The following is an 18,446-nucleotide window of genomic DNA, read 5'->3' as shown; positions in this document are numbered from 1 at the left end:
GCCTCCTCTTCTCCCCTCTGTGATCAACGCCATCCTCAAGTGCACAAAACACATGTCTGTCACATATTGTTGTGTTTTTTCTGTATAAAACATTTCCGCTGACGCATCCAGGCTTAGGCCGAGGACGCAGCTCAAAAAAATGAAAGAAAAAAACTAGGGGTGCACCGAATGGGAAATTCTTGGCCGAAACCGATACCGAAAATAGGAAACAGTTGGCCGAAAACCGAATGCCGAAAGGCCGAAAATGATTAATAGAAATATATATATATATATATATTGTATACATTTTTTACCAATGTTGTTCAGCTACCTGATTATGGAAAAAGACATGATTATGGCAAAACTTAACTTAAATAATAATCACTATTACGGGTCCATAAAACATTTATTCAGCACTTTTGAATGCATACAGTACATTCATTCCAAGTCAAGTGCATTTTCTTTTCTCTGTAGGATAACTACAACAAAGTGCATTCAGAACAAAGCCAAGGTGCTTTAAAACTGCATAAACATCTAGGCCAGTAGGCCTACAACAAAATAGTGTAAATAAAGACTGTAACAGCCAGGCCTTCAACAACAACAAATGCACCTATAAGTTTGGTAACCTAACTTGTTGTTGTGATGACGTAATCAAAACGACATGTACGGCGCGCGACCATGCTCGCGGCTGGCTCACAGCCAACATGTCTGCCGCTTGGAGATATTTAAAAATATCAGAGAGAGAGGCGCGGATTGCGATTTGTAAAACGTGTTCAGCTGACATTTCTCGAGGGGGTGTAGCTGCAAAGACGTTCACCACTTCGGGATTACTCCACCACTTGAAATCAAAACACCCGGACAAATATGCAGAGTATGATCAACGTAACCCTGTTCTCTGAAATTCGGTGATATATTTTCGGTACTAAAACTTTTTCGGCCAAAAGCCGAAATTTTTATATTTTTATTTAACCTTTATTTAACCAGATAAAAAGCATTGAGATAAAATCTCATTTACAATGCTGACCTGGCCAAGAAGGCAGCAACGTTACACATAACACATAACACAAACATATAAAATACAGAGAACATAACTAAGAAAACAAAAGACGAAAAAAAGCAGTTACTACATTGTGCACATTAGGACAGTAAGAAAGGCACTACTTATTACTGCAAGAGCAGCTGGTGGTAAGGACTTCTGACAACTTCAATTTAAAACAGGCTATAGAAACAAGTGCCGTCAGTTTGAGGCGTGATTGAAGGTCATTCCAAGACCAAGGACCATAATAAAAGAGACTCCTTTTTCCAGCCTCAGTCCGCACAGCAGGAACCTGGAACCGTATCAAGGCACTGGATCTGAGGTTGTAAAAGTCACAAACTGGAGCAAATCTGGCACATATGTAGAGTGGAAGATTTCCTAAAATGGCTTTATACATTAATAAAAACCAATGCTGCATCCTACGCATAGTGAGTGAGGACCATCCAGTTAGGCTATACAGTGTGCAATGATGAGTCCTATAGGGTGCATTTGATATATAACGCAGTGCAGCATGGTAGAGTGGGTCAAGTTTGGCCAAGACAGTGGGACAGGCAAATCTATAAATGGTGTCACCGTAGTCCAGCTGGGACAGGAATAAGTCAGAGACCAACCTTTTACGGGATGAAGTTGAAAAACAACATTTAAGTCTGTAAAGGAAGCCAAGACTGAATTTCAATTTCTTTGTTAGAACTTCGATATGGTGTTTGAAGTTCAGATTACTGTCCAACCAAAAGCCAAGATATTTGTAGATATCAACAAACTCCACAGAGACGCCATCAAGGGTGTCAATGGAGAGGCAAGAGGACGCTGACTTGGGATCAAAAAGCATTGCTTTGGTTTTCTTACTGTTCAAAAGCAGTTTGGAATCAAGAAGTGCATGCTGCAGCGTGATAAAATCAGATTTTAAATTGGAAACGGCCATGTCCAGAGAAGGAGCACATGAGTATACAATAGTGTCATCAGCATACATATGATAGGTAGAAAATTGCATCTGATTACAAATATTGTTTACATATAATAAAAAGAGCAAAGGCCCCAAAATAGAGCCCTGTGGAACGCCCTTCTCCAAGGTGACAGGGTCAGAGACAGTGCTACCCAACCTGACGCATTGAGTACGGTCGGTTAGATAACTCTGAAACCAACAAATGGCATTATGACCGAAACGAGACACCAACATAACATTAGACATAATGTGGTGATCTACAGTATCAAATGCTTTGGCTAGGTCAATAAACAATGCAACACAAACAGATTTGTTATCCAAAGCAGCCTTGATATCATCTAAGACTTTCAGACTGGCAGTCACAGTACTGTGCTTTGATCTGAATCCAGATTGCATAGGGTTAAGGATGTTGTGTGAATTTAAAAAAAGTTTTAGCTGAGTAGAAACTAGGGACTCAAGAATCTTTGATAACACAGAAAGATTTGAGATAGGACGATAATTATTTAACTCAGTGGGATCACCAGCTTTCAAGAGGGGCGATACCAGAGCTTGCTTCCACAGAGCTGGCAGTGTGTGAGTGGACAGGGAGAGATTAAAAATATCAGTTACTGGTTGTGCTATAATCTGAGCTGCAATTTTTAAAAAGAATGGGTCGAGGCCGTCAGGCCCTGCAGACTTTTTAGGATCAATTGAGTGCAAACCCTGTAAGACTTCAGAGACCGAGAAAGAAGCAAAATCAAAAACAGGGGAGCTCATCTCTTGACTAGGGCTGTGAGTACGACCATTTAGAGAGTCATGACTTTGCTCATCAAAAATGTGACCAGCCTTTTTGAAGTGAGCATTGAAAGCATTAGACATACCATCTGAATCTGAAATAAAATAATCACTGACCTTCAGTTTTTGTGGGAAACTAGAAACTTTCTTGTTCTGAAGTGATTTAATTGTTTTCCAGAACTTAGAATGGTCATTAAAACAATCAGTGGTTAAGCTCAGATAGTAATCAGTTTTAGCTTTTTTAATAAGGGCTGAACATTTATTTCTGAGGACACGAAAAAGAAGCCAGTCATCACTAGTGTTAGACTTTCTAGCTAAAGACCATCGCTTATTTCGATCATGAATTAGATCAGATAGTTCTCTAGTAAACCATGGAGTGTTCCTATTCTTGACTCTGAATTTTCTAAGGGGGGCATGTCTATTAATAATCGATAAAAAGTGATCAATAAAAAATTGGACGGCAACATCAACAGATGGAATTAACGCTATGAAGTGCCATTTAACTTCCGCCAGATCGTGTAGGAAAGCCTGCTCAGAGAAGTGTTTGAAGCAGCGCCTGAGGACAATAAGGCCCTTGGCTTTGGGCAACTTAGTGCTCCTAACGCAAGCAATAGTGCAATGGTCACTGATATCATTAGGAAAAACACCAACAGACACATACTTATGATCTGCATTTGTTAGAATGACATCTATAAGGGTATCGTTATTGGGTTTGGCAGGGTTTATTCTAGTGGGACTATCAATAAGCTGAGTTAAGTTCAAATAATCACAAACCTGCTTAAACTGTGAAGATTTATCACTCAACCAGTCCCAATTTAAATCACCCATTAATATGATTTCAGAAGAAAACATAGACAACAATTCAGTAAGGCTAGTAGTTGCATCCATGATGGCCGATGGAGGCCTATAACAGCCAATAACAGTGAGAGGAGCATTTGCTATAGTTATTTGGACTGCTAGCAACTCAAATTGCCTTGGAATTGAAATAGAGTGAAGGACTGAGCACTGTAGTTTCTCAGCAGTGTATATTGCAACACCACCAGCTCTGCCCTTACGATCCGTTCTGAATACATTATATCCATCAATGTGAATAACAGTGTCAGTGACAGACGGTTTTAACCAGGTTTCAGAAACTACAACAATATCAGGTTTAGCAACTAAAAACCAAGTCTTGAAAACATCTAATTTAGGCACTAGGCTTCTAGCATTAACATGCAGAAAACCCAATCCTTGCCTACAGCTAAACTCATTCGGAGTTGGCAAATTATGCAAGGAAGCAGGGAAACACTCAGGACCAGGGTTAATGTTAACGTTACCAGAGAGTAGTAGCAGTAACAATATTAACAGTCTGGAAGATGATTTTTTCACATGGGCTCTGGACGCGTCGCTCCTCGGGGGGGCGGGGCTCCTCCAATCCTTCGATATTAGCGAGTCCAGAGTAAATAGGGCAAACGGGAGAGCGCATTTCGTGCCATGAAACATCAGCTTTTGGTAAAAACTATCCGATGGAGTCAGCGCTCCAGAGGTTCCACCATCTGAAAGTCCGAAGTGAATAGAGATATTGCTGGGAGGCAACCCGTCAGTTTTGCCGACATGCGGTCTGACAATTAATCCCAGGAAGAAAGCGAACACAAGGGTAGCTTTAGGCAACATAGTGCCTTAACACACCCAATTCAGGATCCGCAGCTCAGGTGAATCCGCAGCTCAGGTGCATCAGCCCCCGACAGCACGGCAGGACAGACAGCAATCCAGAGTCCGAAGGAGCGAAAGCTCAGGCAGAGAGCAAACAATCCAGTCACAGCGAGGCACCGGCACAAAACAGCCCAAAAACTCAAGCTTTTAAAACGTTTTTAAAAGCGCAGCAGACCAATTTAAAAACGGGTCTAAAAAGCTAAATAAAAATTATAAAATGTCAGTATGCACAAGAAGAACGAGGATGAGACAAACACTAACAGAGACAGAAAACAAATCAACGTGCTGTCATCTTGGGAGGCGTGGCCACATTGGAAATGGCCTTTTTAACCATTTTCGGCCAATAATTTCCGGTGGTCGAATATTCGGTGCATCCCTAAAAAAAACAATAAAAACAATAAAACCAATAAACAGTCCGCCTATTGTTCCCTTTTGAGAGCAGCTACGGCCTCTCTCAAAAGGCGGACATTGGACGGGTCTGTGAAGGCACCTCCGCCATGCGCATGCGCAGTGACGACTGGGGTTGTGAAGCCACCATCGTCACGCGCAGGCGCAGTGGCGACTGGGGCTATGAAGCCACCACCGTCACGTGCAGGTGCAGTGCCGGCTGGGGTTGTAATAACACCACCGTCACGCGCATGCGCAGTGTCGGTGGGGATTGTTGAAATGGGGTACCACCATGTTCAGACACTAGAGGGCCCCATGACACAACAAATGGAGACTCTGAGGGTAGGAGACGTGACATCTCCGCTGACTCTAGGGAGAAATTAGTGGAAGATGCTCACAATGTCCGCTTGGGTTTTCAAGACAGTAACATGGGGCTACGGTCTCCAACCCACTGTCACCCCCCCCCCCCCACTCGCTTCTTGGGCATTCTGTATTCACAGGCCCGGGGAGAGTCAGCCCATATTCTGGAGAGAGAAATTCTCTCGCTCCTAGAAAACGAGCGGAGTCAGCGGCTTTTATTACAAGTATTTCCTCGTTCCCAAACGGGAAGGGAACGGAATTCGGCCAATACTAGATTTGAGGGCTCTGAACGCGTATCTAAAAAAGATGCAAATTCAGAATGCTCATTCACACATCTCTGCTGCGTCTCGTGCGACAAAACGACTGGCTCACATCAGTCGACCTGGAAGATGCGTATTTCCACATTCCAGCATATTACCCACACAGGGAATATCTGTGGTTCGCATCTCAGGGTGTCTGTTATGTGTACGGAGTACTTCCCTTCGGTCTGTTCTCAGTCCAAGAGGGTTTGTACGATGTACGGAAGCCGCGATAACCCCGTTAAGACAACAGGGTATTCGCCTGGCAACCTACCTGTACGACTGGTTGCTTATCACACAGTCAAAACAGGGGGTTATTACACGGACAAACGTCCTCGTAATACACCTGCTCGACCTGAGTTTCATAATGAACACAGAAAAGAGCATGTTGTCCCCAGCCCAGACTGTACTTCCCCTGAGGGGGTTTTCAGCACTGGAAAGCTGCCCTCAGACTAAACCCCGCGCGTCATGGCGGGCGGAGAGTAATGGTCACTATGAGATCCGTGAATGGCACTGCGCCACCGGCCGCACCCGACTCTTAACTAGTACGGGGCGTGCCTATGGGTGCTGTCTTTCGCAGAGGGCGGTCACCACGGACGCATGTCTGACGGGCTGGAGAGGTATTTACCAAGGTCGACCTGTGAGGGGTTTTCTGGAGCAGAAACCTCCAACGGTCGTACGTAAATTACCTGACGCTTTTAGCGGTGTCCCTCACCCCAAAAACGCCTTCTGCCTTTTCTCAGAGGACCCAGTGTCCTCGTGAGGATGGACAATACGAACACAATATCGTATGTAAACCACCAAGGAGGTTTTGCGTTCTCTCCAGTTAACATGCTGGCACGCAAACTGATCCTGTGGAGCTGCGGTCGCCTCCTCTCCCCGAGAGCGATGCACGCACCAGAAGTGACGAACCAGCAGACTTGCTGTCCAGAGCTGTATCACCATGTGCAGACTAGACTTGACATCCAATGGTTGTGATTCAGCTGTGGGTGTGTTGCGGCCGAGCCGCAATAGATAGAAAATGCTCATTGTCAGCTGTTCTTTTCAATGCGCGATCTAAACCCACCATTTGGCGTGGGCGTGCTCGTGCACGTTTGGCCTCCGGTCTCCCTGTGCGCGTTCCCAATCCTGGCTCTGATAACCCCAACTCTGGCCGGAGTAAGGGAAAAGCACCACGCATTGATCCTGATAGTTGCAATGTACTGGCTGGCGGAGATTTATCAGTTGCTGTGCGGTCAGCCGTGACAGCTCCCCCTACGCAGGGACATTCTGTCTGAGGCGGGGGGGACGATTTTTCACCCACACCCGGAGTGTCTCGTCCTGTGGACCTGGCCCGTGAGTGGTATAATCTGAATACAGTGGGTCTCCCGCAGAAGGTGATGAACACTATTCAGAATGTGAAAGCTTCCTCCACTAGGTCTCTTTATGACTGAAAGTGGAGGGTGTTTGAGGAATGATGTCTTGGGAAGGACACACCTCTTTTTCAATGCCCTGGCGGAGTCATTTTATCATTTCCACAGGACTTAATTGAAAACACAAGGTCTCCAAGTCACTGCTGACCTTAGGGGACTTGACAGTGGTTTTAGATGGGCTCGCTCATACCCCATTTGAATCTCTGGAAGACGCTGTCATGAAGCACTTGTCACTGAAGACAGTGCGGTTACCAGCCCTGACATCCGCCAAGCGTGTCAGTAACATTCATGCGCTATCTGTACATCCTTCATGAACTCAGTTTGCCCCAGGGAAAACTAAGGTGTCGCTGAGGCCCAACCCTGCCTTTATCCTAAGGTGGTTGGTTCAGGTGCCCCAATTGACATTGAGGCATTTCCTTCGCCGCTGTGTCCCTCCGGGGAACAGCAGCCGAATTTGCTATGTCCAGTCCGTGCTTTACGCACTTATATGGATGGATCAAAAGAGTTTCGTCGTAATGACCAACTCTTTGTGTCCTGGGCTAACCCTCAGAAGGGCAAGCCTGTTACTAAGCAACGGCTCTCTCACTGGATTGTGGAGGCCATTGCTTTGGCTTACACGAGTCAGGGTCTGCAGGCACCTTCGGGTTTGCATGCTCATTCGACTCGTGGTCTTGCTACATCCTGGGCTTTGTTCAAGGATGTCTCCATCCGAGACATTTGTGCAGCGGCGAGCTGGTCCTCGCCACTCACGTTTGTCCGCTTTTACAGGCTAGACGTCTCTGCTCCCAGTGTGGCCCGAGCAGTGCTGGGCACCCTGCTGAGTCAGAGCTCTACCTGTTCAGTTCTGGTTGGTTTGGTGATTTTCGAGATAAGCTCGTCTGGCAATACGGGAGCTACAATATCCCATAGTGAGACATCGAACGGAGTGTTATGAATGAGAACTATAGGTTACTTGCGTAACCCCAGTTCTCAGAGTAACATGAAGTGAGATGTCTCACCAGACGGCCCTCCTTGCTATAGTGAAGCGAGAAGAGGTGCTTATTTTGAATGACGCTGCGACGTAGCGCAAGCTACTTATAGGGGGTGGATTCCCTGACGCTGACGTCAAGATCACCAGCCAATCAGGATTGGCATAATGAGATTGATGCTTCTGTTTGCTCCGCGGATGAGGCGCATCCCATAGTGAGACATCTCACTTCATGTTACTCTGAGAACTGGGGTTACGCAAGTAACCTATAGTTTTCACATGTTTATTGAAATGAATTTGTCCATCTCTTTATATTATTATTATAGTATTACATTCTAAACTTAACTTTTTTATTGGATGTTGCGATTTAATTTCTCCAAGAGAGACAAAAATCACTAAAAGATCTGGTGGATATCCGACCAGTATTTCATCATGGAAGTTAAATCAGAATAATTTCATTATCCTGTGGAGGAAATGTTGTTTTGTGACAGTTGCTCAATTTTAGAACAAACTAAATAACATACTTAATAGATAGCTAAATGTATATACACAAGAAGTAAAAGTTTGAATTTCAAGATAATAAAAATATAATAAAAAGATGAATGTAACTATAGGAAGTAAAATAAAAAATTGGCAATGCAAAATAAAATAACCATATGTATATAAACATATAAAACAAACAAGAAATGAAAGCAGAAATGTTCAATATAATTTTAGATAACAATATTTATGTTGAAATAAGAAATGAAAGTAAAAGAGGGCAATACAACAAAGATATAATAAAATACAATTAAAAGATGTACATTAACATAGGAAGTAAGAATAACAATGTGCAATACAAGATAAATAAAAAGACTGAAAGGATAATGTAACCTTACAGAGTTAAAGTAAAAATGTTGCAATACAAGTTGTAATTAAATAGAATAAAAATATGTATGGATAAATAAGAAGTTAAAGTTAAAATGTGCAATAAAATAACAATATTTACATAAAAAGTCAAATTGCACATGGTACAATATATAACAACAATATGTGATATAATAATAATAAAGATATGAATGCCGAACTGTACAGTTAAATGTTTTACAAAGTTCATTTCAAATTCATGCTGACCCGGAAGTTCAACCTCATAGCTTCTGCAAAGCAGCCTACCCTTTTTGTGAATGGGTGCTTTTGTGGCACGGTTTTCATAGGTTGGCCATCTCCTTCTTCCTTTTCTTAGGTGTGAACGTCAGAGGAAGGCTCTGGAGCCTCATGTATAACGCCGTGTGTAGGATGTCACGATTCTCATGTTATGTCACGTTTATAGTTTTGTAGGTTTGGGTGTTTTTGCTGTTTTCCATGTCATGTTTTCCTTTGGGTTATTGTCTGGTCCTTTTCCCTGTGTTTTCCTCTTGTCATTAGTTTCCCTGGTGTGTCTAATTGTCTGATTATGTTCAACTGGGCCCCTGTGTTTTCTCCTCCCTCCTCACCTGTGTCTTGTTGTGTGAATGAGTCTTGTGTGTATTTACGTTCTGGGTTGTCTGTCTGTCTTGGTCGGTTCGTCGTGTTCCCTGACTAGTTATGCGGTGAGTGTTCTGTTTGTCATTGTATAGAGATATCATAGCCTTGAAATAAAGGAAGTTTTCAGTTTATATCTGCATTTGGGTACCGGCCGACTCCAGCACCTCGTCTCCGGTTGGCTGTCCGTCCGACACCAGCTCCCCGTGTCCTGATGGCTGTCCGTCCGACGCCAGCTCCCCGAGTCCTGTCGGCATACCGGCCGACTCCAGCACCTCGTCTCCTGTTGGCTGTCCGTCCGACGCCAGCTCCCCGGGTTCTGTTGGCAAACCAACCCACTCAAGTGTCGTTGGAGGTCCCGCAGACTGCCCTTCTGCCGGGGGTCCTGCCAACCCCATGTCCTGAGCCGTTGGAGGTCCCGCAGACTGCGCTTCTGCCGAGGGTCCTGCCAACTCCATGTCTGGTCCCGTTGGAGGTCCCGCAGACTACTCTTCTGCCGGGGGTCCTGCCAACCCCATATCCTGTGCCGTTGGAGGTCCCGCAGACTACTCTTCTGCCGAGGGTCCTGCCAACTCCATGTCTGGTCCCGTTGGAGGTCCCGCAGACTACTCTTCTGCCGGGGGTCCTGCCAACCCCATGTACTGTGCCGTTGGAGGTCCCGCAGACTACTCTTCTGCCGAGGGTCCTGCCAACTCCATGTCTGGTCCCGTTGGAGGTCCTGCAGACTACTCTTCTGCCGGGGGTCCTGCCAACCCCATGTCCTGTGCCGTTGGAGGTCCCGCAGACTACTCTTCTGCCGGGGGTCCTGCCAACTCCATGTCTTGTCACGTTGGAGGTCCCGCAGACTACTCTTCTGCCGGGGGTCCTGCCAACTCCATGTCTGGTCCCGTTGGAGGTCCCGCAGACTACTCTTCTGCCGGGGGTCCTGCCAACCCCATGTCCTGTCGCGTTGGGGATCCCGCAGACTACTCTTCTGACGGGGGTCCTGCCAACCCCATGTCCTGAGCCGTTGGAGGTCCCGCAGACTACTCTTCTGCCGGGGGGCCTGCCAACTCCATGTCGTGTCCCGTTGGAGGTCCCGCAGACTACTCTTCTGCCGGGGGTCCTGCCAACCCCATGTCCTGAGCCGTTGGAGGTCCCGCAGACTGCTCTTCTGCCGGGGGTCCTGCCAACTCCATGTCCTGTCGCGTTGGGGATTCCGCCGACTGCTCTCCTGCCGGGGGTCCTGCCGGTCCTGTGTCCTCTTCCATGGGGGATCTTGCCGACACCGACTCCTGACCGGCCTCCGGAGCTGTCTGGTCTTCACCCCTCCTCGGACTCTGCCTTGCCCCCGGGCCGTCCGCCCGAGATTCCCTCCATGGACTCTGCCTTGCCCCCGGGCCGTCCGACCGAATTCCCCTTTTTGAACTCTGCCTTGACCCCGGGCCGTCCGCCCGAATTCCCCTTTTTTTAACTCTGCCTTGCCCCCGGGCCGTTCGCCCGAGACCCGTCCTCCAGACCCTCTCCACCCACCCTGCTGGATTTTTGTTTTTTTGGGACGTCTGGAATCCGTCCCTTGAGGGGGGGGGTTATGTCACGATTCTCATGTTATGTCACGTTTATAGTTTTGTAGGTTTGGGTGTTTTTGCTGTTTTCCATGTCATGTTTTCCTTTGGGCTAGGGAATGCTCCGGTTTTTGGACAAAATTAACATGGGATCACTCCGGTCAATGTACGTCCTTCGTCTCACTGGAATATTAATGGCCAGATTGAATACAACATCGACCCAATTTCTCCGGTCAATGACAGGAGAGTTTTGAAAGTGACAAAACACTGTTCCACACATTTAAAAACACTTAATCAATGTTTACCCAGGATCCATGCACCTTCCCTGGCTTGTAAAATGTGGTGATGCGCCCTGGAGGTATCCTACTATTTAAAACATGTATACACTCATGTACACCCTTCATAGGGTTCCCTAATCACTATCAGTTTGTTAACGAAATGGACAGAGCCGGCGTTTTCCCCCTAAAAGTGACTTTTAATCGTGGCCTTTGCGTTTAAATGATGGGTGCTATCATTCACAAGGCCCCCCGACACAATGCACACAGCCTGGAGCAGCGGCTCCGCCGTTTTCAACCTTTTGTCCATTTGCCTATCAGTTTGTTAACGAAATGGACAGAGCCGGCGTTTTCCCCCTAAAAGTGACTTTTAATCGTGGCCTTTGCGTTTAAATGATGGGTGCTATCATTCACAAGGCCCCCCGACACAATGCACACAGCCTGGAGCAGTGGAGCAGCGGCTCGGCCGTTTTACCCCGCTTGTCCATTTGCCTATCAGTTTGTTAACGAAATGGACAGAGCCTGCGTTTTCCCCCTAAAAGTGACTTTTAATCGTGGCCTTTGCGTTTAAATGATGGGTGCTATCATTCACAAGGCCCCCCGACACAATGCACACAGCCTGGAGCAGCGGCTCCGCCGTTTTCAACCTTTTGCCCATTTGCCTATCAGTTTGTTAACGAAATGGACAGAGCCAGCGTTTTCCCCCTAAAAGTGACTTTTAATCATGGCCTTTGCGTTTAAATGATGGGTGCTATCACTCACATGGTCCCTTAACACAATGCACATAGTCTGGAGCTCACTGGGGTCCTGCATATGCTTTAATCAGGCGTTTTAACACTTTTTCCCACGAAAATGATTTTTAATCATTTTTTCGGGGCTATATAAATCAAATTCCGGGTAATGCGGAGCACAATTGTACCTTTTACTATTTTAATGTATTTACATTATATATCTTTGGGCTATAAAAGCGACATATTTGGATGACTTTGTCAGTATATGGAGCTTATCCCACAAATCCCGAAGCCCCGAACCCTTTTCCACCCCCCCGTTGCAATTTACAACGGAGAGGGGAATCCACACTTCCCCTTCTCCGTCCGAAAAAAACGTTCATGTTTTTCAAGCGAAATCGGAAACCCGGTTTTTGAGAGGACTCAGAAAAAAAACGGCTGTGTAACTTCATGGAGGAATTCATCCGCTGTATGTGCACTCTGGCTCGGATACATTTTGTTGCCCGGAGACCCCCCAGCATGGTTCTTACCAAACTTTAAGTTTTTGAACTGGGCTCCGGAGGAAGGCAAGGGGAGTTGCCAGGGGACTCTATCCGCCTCATGAGGCACTATTTTCGGATACATTTTAACACTTTTAGCCCTTTTTGATGGTTCTCCAAAAAATAACTCTGACTTTTTCAGAGTGTGGAGAAATGCAAGGGGAGTTGCCAGGGGACTCTATCCGCCTCACGAGGCACTATTTTCGGATACATTTTAACACTTTTAGCCCTTTTTGATGGTTCTCCAAAATATAACTGACTTTTTCAGAGTGTGGAGAAATGCAAGGGGAGTTGCCAGGGGACTCTACCCGCCTCACGAGGCACTATTTTCGGATACATTTCAACACTTTTAGCCGTTTTGTACGGTTCTCTAAAAAGTAAAGTGTTACTTTGTGAGAGTGTGGAGGAATGCACCGGGAGTTGTCAGGGGACTCTACCCGCCTCATGAGGCACTATCTTCGGATACATTTCAACACTTTTAGCCGTTTTGTACGGTTCTCCAACAAAGTAAAGTGTTACTTTGTGAGAGTGGAGGAATGCAAGGGGAGTTGTCAGGGGACTCTACCCGCCTCACGAGGCACTATTTTCAGATACATTTAAACACTTTTAGCCGTTTTGTACGGTTCTCCAAAAAGTAAAGTGTTACTTTGTGAGAGTGGAGGAATGCAAGGCAAGTTTTCAGGAAACTGTAGCCGCATTAAGAGAAGCATTTTCGGACACATTATTTTTGTACATACACTCCAACTGCATTCTGGCTTGAATACCACTTGTGGAGCAAACACACTCTGTCATGGTTGCAAAACTTTGAGTTTGGGAAACTGGTCTCTGGAGGAATGCAAGCGTTGTCAAGGAATTATGAGACACAATTTTCGGATACATTTCAACACTTTTAGCCGTTTTGTACGGTTCTCCAAAAAGTAAAGTGTTACTTTGTGAGAGTGTGGAGGAATGCAAGGGGAGTTGTCAGGGGACTCTACCCGCCTCATGAGGCACTATTTTCGGATACATTTCAACACTTTTAGCCGTTTTGTACGGTTCTCCAAAAAGTAAAGTGTTACTTTGTGAGAGTGGAGGAATGCAAGGGGAGTTGTCAGGGGAATCTACCCGCCTCACGAGGCACTATTTTCGGATACATTTCAACACTTTTAGCCGTTTTGTACGGTTCTCCAAAAAGTAAAGTGTTACTTTGTGAGAGTGTGGAGGAATGCAAGGGGAGTTGTCAGGGGACTTTACCCGCCTCATGAGGCACTATTTCGGATACATTTCAACACTTTTAGCCGTTTTGTACGGTTCTCCAAAAAGTAAAGTGTTACTTTATGAGAGTGGAGGAATGCAAGGGGAGTTGTCAAGGGACTCTACCCGCCTCACGAGGCACTATTTTCGGATACATTTCAACACTGTTAGCCGTTTTGTACGGTTCTCCAAAAAGTAAAGTGTTACTTTGTGAGAGTGGAGGAATGCAAGGGGAGTTGTCAGGGGACTCTACCCGCCTCATGAGGCACTATTTTCGGATACATTTCAACACTTTTAGCCGTTTTGTACAGTTCTCCAAAAAGTAAAGTGTTACTTTGTGAGAGTGGAGGAATGCAAGGCAAGTTTTCAGGAAACTGTAGCCGCATTAACAGAAGCCTTTTCGGACACATTATTTTTGTACATACACCCCAACTTCTTCTTCTTCTTCTCTTGCTTTTGGCGGATTGCAAACAACTTAAAAGGTGCATACCGCCACCTACTGTACATGAGTATGCATCATCACATCATTCCAACTCATTAACCTATGTTCTAATCAAAATAAAATAAAAATTAATTAATAAAACCATTAAAGAAATGTAAAAAAAAAAAAAATCTATGTTCTTTCCTTACCTAATGTTAAATTCTTTTTCTTACCCCAGTTTCACTCAAAAATTTAAACAGTGCCTTTCTGGTAGCTTTTACTCCCTCTCCTTTTGTTCCCAAAACACCAACCACACTCCACTCCCTCTCTGCCTCTAAGACTTTAGCCTTTAATTGTTCTCTTTCCGCTTTATAGATGTCACAATGTAACAAGATATGTTCTACATCTTCTTTTACTGCACAGTTCCCACACTTGTTACTGTCACTTTTCCCCATGATATACAGCGTACTGTTCAAAGCCGTGTAATTTATTCGGAGTCTAGCCATCATGATTTCCTCCCTTCTGTTTCTTTCTTTATGAATATTAATTGTAATTGTATTTTGTACTTTGTGATAGTCCTTGCCTTTCTGGTCTTCCTCCCACCTTTTCTGCCAGATCTCCATCCCTTTCTTCTTAATGACTGCTTTTCCCTCTCCTTTACCAAGTTGAACTGGTAGTGTTATTTGCTTTTGTAGTGCAGTTTTTGCTAATCTATCAGCACACTCGTTCCCTTTCACCCCCTCATGTGCAGGCACCCAGCAGAACTGCAGATCTATGCCGCTTCTGTGCAGTCTTAACAGGCTATGATTCAGTTCTATGAGAATGTCTTCTCTAGTAGTTGTTGTTGATTGTATGCTTTGTAATATGGACAATGAATCTGTACATATAACCACCCTATCTGGTCTGACCTCTTCAACCCACTGTAATCCTATTATTACAGCAAGCATTTCTGCTGTATACACTGATAATTGATCAGATGTTCTTTTTAAAATAGATATTTTAAAGTCTGGGATGTATATGCCAACTCCAACACGCTCTTCCTTGTTCTTAGAGCCATCTGTATAAATTTGTAGGTAATTGTAGTACTTTTCGTTCAGATACATACTTGTTTTAATTCCCACTTCATTTATTTGCCACTCTTTTTTCCTTTCTATGATATTCATATCTATGTTAGCTTCTGGGAACAGCCATGGGGGAACACTGCTAAATGGGGTTGCTTTGGCAAACGTGATATTCTCCACTCCATATTCCCTCGTTCTTTCCTTACTCGTCCAGCCAAACCCACGTCCCTGGAATTTTGCATATTCCCAGCAATCCTGTAATATTCTGTTTGAAATATTTTCTTCTCCACTACCTTGTAGTCTGACCCAGTATGACAGAGCAAGTTTCTCTCTTCTGATCTCCAGAGGTGTCTCTCCTGCTTCTATCAGAACTGCATTAATAGGGGATGACTTTATTGCTCCAATACACAGCCGCAATGCTTTATATTGTATTCTATCAATTTTTAAAAGCGATGTTTTTGCTGCTGTTCCATATACTATACAACCGTAATCTATTGTGGACCTCATAATTGATCTGTAAATGTCTATTAATGCTTGTTTATCTGCGCCCCAGTTGCATCCAACTACAGCTCGCAATAAATTTAATACTTTTTTGCATTTTGTTTCCACTTGATTAATATGCATTTTCCATGTGTATTTGCTATCAAACCACAGTCCTAGGTATTTGAACTCATTTACCTTTGTCATTGGACGCTCATATAGTGTTAGCTGTTGGCCATCAATCTTGCGTTTGTTTGTAAATACCATGTAGCATGACTTGCTTTCTGACATTTTGAATCCCCAGTTATATGACCACCTCTCCACTTTTGTAATCGCTCTAGCTATATTCTCCATCATGTATGGGGCATTTCTTCCCCTCATCCAAATAGCCCCATCATCTGCGTACAGAGCCGATTGTATGCATGTGTCTAAGCATGTAAATATATCATTAATCATGATGTTAAATAATATTGGACTGACTGCACTCCCTTGGGGAATACCATTTTCTATTTCAAAATAGTTGGAAATATCTGCTCCAACCTTTACTCTAAATGTCCTGTCTGTTAAAAAGGCCCTGACCCAATTGTACATTCTCCCTCCAATACCCATTCTACCCAATTTGATCAGTAACCCATCCCTCCACATAGAGTCATACGCCTTTTCAATGTCAAAGTACACTATTGCCTTTATCTCTTTCATTTTCAATGTTTTTTCCACATCGTTACTCACTCTTACTAGCGCATCTATTGTGGAACGCCCTTTACGAAATCCGCTCTGAAAACTACTCAGCAGCCCTTTCTGTTCCAGTACATGTGAGAGCCTACGGACAATGATCTTTTCCATCCATTTACATAGGTGTGATGTAAGAGCTATTGGTCTGTAGTTACTAGGGTTAGCTGCATCTTTCCCTGGCTTATTGAATGGTAGCACGATTGCTGTTTTCCACACACTTGGCAGATCTCCTTCTCTCCAGATTTTATTGAAAAGACTCAACACCATTTTCATAGTTTCCATAGGTAATTGTCTAAACATAGCATAGCATAGCTGGTCTTGTCCTGGGGCTGTATATCCTGTACCTTGTAAGGCTATTTTGAGTTCTGACATTGTAAATTCCACGTCCAGAGCCGACCTATTATCCTGTCTCTTCTCCTTCACGTTTCCATTCTCTGCTAGTAACTGCTGTTTTTGCTGCCTATGCATATCACTGAGATGCTCCCCACTATGTACTGCTGCAAGTGTCCTTCCTAACATATCTGCCTTCTCTTTATCTGTCACTGCCAGCCTCTCCCCATCCACCAAGGCTGGAATTTTAATGGATTTCCTTTTCCCACTCATCCGCTTAAACATGGACCAGACATCACCTAATTTAACTCCTCTGCCAATGGTAGATCAAAATTCTCTCCATGTTCTCTTTTTTGTATATTTAATTGTCCTTCGAGCAGATGCCCTTTTCCTTTGAAACTCTATGACATTATTTTGCGTCATGTTTTTCCTTAATTCTCTAAATGCATTATTTCGCTCTTTAATAGCCCTGCTGCATTCCTCATTCCACCATGGCACCACTTTCTTCCTACCCTTGATTGTTGTTTTGGGTATACTGTTCTCTGCTGCATTCAGTATATGTTGCGTTATTTGGCTTGTAATGACCTCTATGCTTCCCTCTGATGTTAGCAGGTGTACCGACTCCTCACACCATATCCTAAATTTCCCCCAATCAGCTTTAGCAAAGCACCACCTGGTTATTACACCTCCTTCCTGCATATATACATTAGTATTCATTTTAGTAAGCACTGGATAATGGTCACTTCCTACAGTGGAGCTATTCAAAACAAACCATTTGCATGTATGCACCAAACAGTTTGACACTAATGTCAGATCCAGGCATGAGACTTTCCCCCTGTGTACATCTACTCTTGTGCCATGTCCATCATTAAGGCATACTAGTGTTCTTTCCTCCAGCATTTCTTCCACTATATTTCCGTTACTATCTGTATGGTTGCTGCCCCATAGACTGTTGTGTGCATTGAAATCACCACACCAAACTTCCTTCCTATGTTTATTGCCTGCTATTTCTTTAAATATATCAGAGGTTAGGTTTTTACATGGGTTGTATAAATTGATTATCCTAATGTTATCTTGTTTCCTAGGGTTGCAAATTTCCACTATAATACACTCTATATCATCAGGAGATTGCACCTCCCTATATACCACACCATCTTTGAGAAACGTGGCACACCCTCCACCATTTTGACTATTAGCTCTATCATGCCTTATACAGCTAAATCCTGGAATGACAAAGTCTAATTGAGGTCGTAACCAGGTTTCTTGCACACATATTACCTCAGGGACCACCTCTAGCTCATATATATATTTCTTGAATTCTTGACCATTAGCTATGAGGCTTCTTGCGTTCCACTGTAGTATGTGCAGAACCATGATTAAGGATCTAACCCTCATCCTGATTTTCATTTTCCCAAGCTCCATTTAGAGCTAACATTGCATGTATCTGATCTGCTTTAATATCTTTCATGTCTAGGAATTTTCCAGCTGCCTCCACAATGGCTTTGATTCTATCACTTTTCTTTTTTAACTGTAATGCAACATTTACAGTATGGCATATGAATACCACAAGATTCACCTTTTTCACTCCTAGAACATCATCATCCTCTTTACTCTTGGTGGCGCTGTGGGGTTGGATTTGAAGGTTACTTTTTGGTGTGTTCCTGCCATTTTGTATTGTAATGCTCTGCTCCATTACACTAGGGGTCTTATTGATTGTTATTGTTCCCCTTACTTTCTTTACTGCTTCTGCGTAT

Source organism: Notothenia rossii (genome assembly GCF_949606895.1).
Source record: "Notothenia rossii genome assembly, chromosome: 1".
Classification (NCBI taxonomy): Eukaryota; Metazoa; Chordata; class Actinopteri; order Perciformes; family Nototheniidae; genus Notothenia; species Notothenia rossii.
This window is presented reverse-complemented; position numbering follows the sequence as displayed.